Consider the following 6,000-nt stretch of genomic DNA (forward strand, 5'->3'; position numbering starts at 1 on the left):
GCATATGGGCCATTTCCATTGAGCTGGTAGGATTAATTAGAGAAGGTTTAGGGGTTTGGTTGAAAGACGAAAGGCTGTAGATCCAGGCAGGCTCTAAGTTCTGATTTCTACATTTTCAGTTATGTGTTTCCAGACAAGTTATCTAACTTCTTCTTCTTTTTTTCCCTAACTTCTCTTATCTCATTTCTATCACCTGTATAAAAATACTTATTTTTACCAGATTATTAAATTCAAAAAGACAGCCAATATATTTTTATGTAACCTAAGACCCGGTTTCCTTCTACGCTTTTTTTTTCCTGATCAACTCCTCCTTCTGATCAATATCTCTTCCGATCTAATAAAGAGATCTAGGGAGTGTGTTGTCAGCAATTTTTATGAAAGACATTTATTAAGACATAAAAAACAATGTTAACATTTTTACCCACTTGTTGGGACATGAAGTTCTACAATCTCTTTTTATGGGTAAGCTTGTTTTTCATTTTTTTTTTCCTCTCCTGAACTCAAAGTCAGCCCCAATATGGTAACAGTAAATCATTCCGACTGGGTTAATACATGGCCGTTATAGGTTTAGATACCTCTCGTTCCCCTTGCTCATCTCTGAGACAGAAAAGGCGTTAGCTAGACCTTCATTAGAATCATTGTTTTGCACATTGAACCCTTGAGTACCATGTAATGTGATCTCTATTTTCCTTACCTTTCAAATCTCTGGCTCCAGAGAAACCACAGCTCTGCTGGTTTTTGTGGAACAGACCACAGCAATGTTTTTCAACTTTGCTTAATTTTCCTTCCATCTGGTCTTTCCTCAGGAAGGCACTTGTTGCTTCTCTGTCTCCCTTCAATGAATGCCAAGTGCGGTAGGTTTGTTTCCTCTCTTCTTCAATCAAGCCTAAGTGCCTCCTCTGCTCGCAGCTTTGACCTGTCGTTGTGGGCTCATCTTCCTGGACTGGGGACAATAATTCTCTCAGGGTCTCTGAAGTTTTATAATTTCATTTACGGTCACGTGGGGGCCTTCTAAGTGATGAAAACCCCCTTTTTAAAATCACTTAAGCTTTGGAAATGTTCCATCCTGAGGTAAATTTCATAACATGCTGTAAGAGCTGAGATTTCGGTTGACAAATCCTTTCTCTTTTATGCCTGCATAGCCAACGGGAGGCTACATTACACCCGATCCAGATAATTCTTGTAAAAGAGGCAACTTGAACTGCTACATACTCTCTTGCCACCATGATCTTGAATACAAATGTTGGTGGGATCAATATCAAGAGAAAATCCAAAGTGTGGATATCCCATTGATGGGACTAGTGGCTCCCTAGCCTTGGGACATTTGATGTCAGTAGCCTACAAAACGGCTTCAGGTGGTTCACAGCAGTAAATAACATTGAATCACATGGTGAGAAAATTATTTCTCTTTCTGTTCTCTGCAATAATTATCAGGGATTATCTCTCAATATGTTACTGGTCTTGATTACCCCTCTGACTTTTCTAATCCTTCATTTTACAGGGAGAGAACAAGCATCAAACTCAGAACCTCAACAGAAAACAACAGCATGTAGCTAGAAGTTAGTACTGTTTCATTGTTTAATTGTAATCTTTATAGTTTCCATTTGCCTTTTATGATTGCCTTTATAATTGCACTAACTTTCTATTCATGCTAGTACTATAAAGTGCCCTTATAAAATATATTTGAGTCTAAAAACAGATGAGCCAATTCAAAGGAAACTATGTTGTAAAATCCTAGTATAAGTGGCATACATATGTAGAAAAAATCATAAAAGTGCCATGCAAATGATTCAAGTTAGAAAAATGTCAGTGTAGTTGAATAAATGTGAATCTTGGTAGGCAACTAGAGACTTGATTTTTTTTTTAATTTTTTAACATTTATTCATTTTTTGATAGAGACAGAGCGTGAGTGGGGGAGGGGCAGAGAGAGAGGGAGACACAGAATCCGAAGCAGGCTCCAGGCTCTGAGCTGTCAGCACAGAGCCCGACGCGGGGCTGGAACTCATGGACCGTGAGATCATGACCTGAGCTGAAGTCGGACGCCTAACCGACTGAGCCATCCAGGAGCCCCTAGAGACTTGATTTTAAATCCTACCTCTCCTACTTATGACCTGTATTTGTAATACAGTAGGAGCAAGCATGAGTGAGGGAGAGACAGAGAGAATTCCAAGCAGGCTCCAAGCTGTTATCACAGGGCCCCATGTGGGGATCTAACTCACGAACCATGAGGTCATGACTGGAGCTGAAATCAAGAGTTGGATGCTTAGCCGACTGAGCCATCCAGGTGCCCCTTTTCTCTTTCATTCTTATTTTATCCTTAAAAATTTCTTAAGGGGCACCTGGGTGGCGCAGTCGGTTAAGCGTCCGACTTCAGCCAGGTCACGATCTCGCGGTCCGGGAGTTCGAGCCCCGCGTCAGGCTCTGGGCTGATGGCTCAGAGCCTGGAGCCTGTTTCTGATTCTGTGTCTCCCTCTCTCTCTGCCCCTCCCCCGTTCATGCTCTGTCTCTCTCTGTCCCAAAAATAAATAAACATTGAAAAAAAAAATTTAAAAAAAAAAAAAAAAAAAAAAAAAATTTCTTAAAAAGAAATTAAAGTATGTGCTAGGGATAATGGAACTATGTATCATTTCCTAGACAGCTAATATATATTTACTGAGTTACAAGAATATGGAGCTATCATTGCAACATGGACTTATTGTTGACTACTAATTACAACTCCAAAGAGCATAGGAAAAATTCTTACACAAGATTTGAGGAAGAGACTGTGTCAGGCTTCCCACCTGAGTCAACGTGACCCACTTCCAACGTTAGGTGTTTTCTTCTGCAACACCTTCCGTTATCTGGCAAAGGTGCCTCTGGATTATTTCCTATCTTCGAGTGACACTGTCAGTCATACAGATCTGCAAACCAGAAAGCTAAGAAGCAGGCACTCTGTCTCTCTCCCCCTTTGTCTCCCTCCCTCCTGACTCGACAATCCCAGATGCAATCCATCATCAAATTCTGTCTCATTAAGTTTCTAAACACCCTTTGCACTGTTTCTATATCCACCACCTCCTTGTCCATGGCAGCAAGCTCCTAAAGGGGCTACCATATTCCCCATGGTCCCTCCACCTCACCCCTCTGCCCCAGTTCCGTTCCAGCTTCTACTCATCCGTGAAAACCCGGACTGATGCGTCCTTCCCCTGTATAATCTTCCCTGACCCTTGTCCAACACCCTCAATTAGGCCAAGTGTCTTAGTTATCCATTTTGTTTCCATAGCATTTATCCATGGTTAAACTTAAAAAAATTACTTGTTAATTTTCTGTCTCTCAACTAGACATAGTCCATGAGAGACTGACAATGTCTGGTGTTGCTCAGCAGTTGGTGCCTAGGACGTAACCAGTGACTGACACATAACAAGCTCTCAGTAAATATTTGTGGAATGAATGAATGAATGAATGAATGAGTTTTCCTTACCACACTGGGATTTCTGTTTGTTGTTTTAGTATTTTTTTTTAAGAAAAATGCATTATGGTAAAATATACATACCATGAAATGAACCATCAGCGACATTTAGCACACTCACAGCGTTGTGCAACCACTAGCACTCTCTAGTTCAAGAACATTTTCATGAGCCCAGAAGGAAGCCCCACACCCATTAATCAGTCACTCCCTATTCCCTCTGCTTCCAGTCTCTGGAAATTACTAATCTGCTTTCTGTCTCTCTGGATTTGCTGACTCTGGATATTTCATATAAATGGAAGCATCACCACACTGTTTCGCAACTGTCAATGGGGGTGTCTATCTCCCTATATCTAGACTTGCCTTGATCAGTTCTTATAAAGTGCTTAGCACAGTGGCTTGCATGCAGAAGGTATGGAATAAAGGCTTATTGAAATGAAGGAGATTGTTCTAACTTATCATATCAAATACACACAAAATGTATTTTTAGTTCTGAAAGCAAAGATTTTGCTATATTTTTCTAGTAGGAAATTCAACTGAAGAAACACAGTACATCTAATACATCCATTTTTGTTTGCATTGTATGCCCGATGTATTTCCAAAAGTAGTTTTGAAACTAAAGGAAAGTATGATTCTGGAAAATACCGTAAGATATTAAAACAAAATAGCATGTTGAAAACGAGAAAGGCAAAAGAGAAAACAAAACTATTCACTACTTATGCTAATAGATAATTACCACAATGACAGACATCTCTTAAGGATGCCAGGATGGCTCAGTCGGTAGACCGTCCAATTCTTGATTTTGACTCAGGTCATGATCCCAGGGTCTTGGGATCGAGCCCCATGTCAGGCTCCCTGCTCAGCGTGGATTCTCTCTCTCTCCCTCTCTCTCTGTAAAATAAAAAAAAAAAAAAAAAAAGAAAAAGACATCGTTTAGCTTCTGTAAACCAAAATTTAAAAAAATAATTATCATATGCTCTTGAAAAGAATCATTTTATAAACTGATATTTTTTTTAATGATTATAAAAGAGATTTATCACATAGTTATTCATTTCTAAATATTTACAAGTAACGAACTTGTTATGGGTATAAAGATGAATAGTTTTTGGCCCTACTTTCCAGGGTAAAGTGAGTATCTTTTTAACAAGGACCCTCGTGATGATGTATCTACTTGTCCTTAGAAAAATGCCACGCTCAGAAGTCCCTGCATGAACCTGGCAGCTGTTTATTTACTCAGATATCAAATTTCTATTCTATAAGCTTGTCAGTCAAGCCACAATTCAAAGTAATTCCAGAGCAGCAAGTGTGCCGAGCCAAGCAATTTTGAAAATACCCACTTTCAATCACAGCAGTGGGCGTAGTTTGAAAATGAGTTTCTAGGAAGGCTGGTCTGAACCACAGGTCAAAGAGAGCGACCTGTGATCATTTATATATAGGCACTATGATCATTTGTCATTATTTCACAGCACCTGGCAAAGATTGAGTCCCAAATAGCCCACCTGTTAGACATTATATTTTGATCAAAAATCAGATCACATAGACTGGTGCTTGACTGGAAAATTTACCCATGAGTCTGCAAAAACTGGAGTACAGTTAAAACTATTTTCTGCATTTGTAAAACACAGACCTTCCTTTTCTGTAGCTTGGCAGAACGCAAACTTAGTGGAAGGTTCTCGTGGGAAACTTTCAGATTTGTTAAGCATTTGATGTTAGCTAAAAGCACTCTGAGTCAATCGAGAGGAGCCGAAACTGCCCAAATTGGAGTTTCTGGTGTAGTTAGGAACAATTGCAAGGTTATTTTAGGGAAGCTGGTCTGTAAGGTTTCCTGATTATTTTGTCAGCACATCACTCCAGCTTCAGGGTTGGATTAATTAAGGCCCTCCATGTACACTCACCCTCCCATCCTGAGAAAGATGCTAAAGGTCATAGCCACTAAAACCACAGAGGCCTCAATGACATCCTATTTTAGTGTTAGAATTCCAAGAAGGCTTTTGTTAAAATAAACACCAAGATATTTTAAATAAACTAAACTGATTATTAGTTGACAGCCTGCTTTTTTTTTTAACCCCTTAAGAGTGACCCACTGAAACTCAACTCCTATGCATCCATTCATTCAACAAATATTTGTTGAGCACCTACTAAGTGGCAGGCATTCTATCTGGGGTTAGGGATGCAATAAGAAAGTCTGACAAGTTCAGGGCACTTAAGAAGCTTACATCCTGGGGTGCCTGGGTGATTCAGTCGGTTAAGTGTCTGACTTGATTTCAGCTCAGGTCATGCTCATATGGTTCAGGCATTTGAGCCCCACATCATGCTCTGTGCTGACAGTGCAGAGCCTGCTTGGGATTCTCTCTTTCCCTCTCTCTCTGCTCTTCCCCCACTCACTCTTTCAACATAAATAAATAAACATTAAAAAAAGAAGTTTACATCCTACTAAGCACATACCCTAACCCTGCCCCCCCCAAAAAAAAAGAAAAAAGAAGCTTACATCCTAGAGTAGTCATACACTCACTTAGTCATTCAAGTTACCTGTTGAGTGTCTACTATGTTCCAGGCAT

General features: G+C 39.9%; 1 long non-coding RNA gene across 1 annotated transcript in view; it reads right to left on the reverse strand.

Annotated features, from left to right (window-relative positions):
• Positions 1-4,292, reverse strand: part of LOC123597954 — a 79,913-nt gene extending 75,621 nt beyond the window's left edge. The window contains exon 1 of the long non-coding RNA XR_006712322.1: positions 4,179-4,292. This is a non-coding gene — a long non-coding RNA (uncharacterized LOC123597954). The remainder of the gene's footprint in view (positions 1-4,178) is intronic.
• Between the last annotated feature and the right edge of the window lie 1,708 nt (positions 4,293-6,000).

Source organism: Leopardus geoffroyi, chromosome C1 (genome assembly GCF_018350155.1).
Source record: "Leopardus geoffroyi isolate Oge1 chromosome C1, O.geoffroyi_Oge1_pat1.0, whole genome shotgun sequence".
Lineage (NCBI taxonomy): Eukaryota > Metazoa > Chordata > Mammalia > Carnivora > Felidae > Leopardus > Leopardus geoffroyi.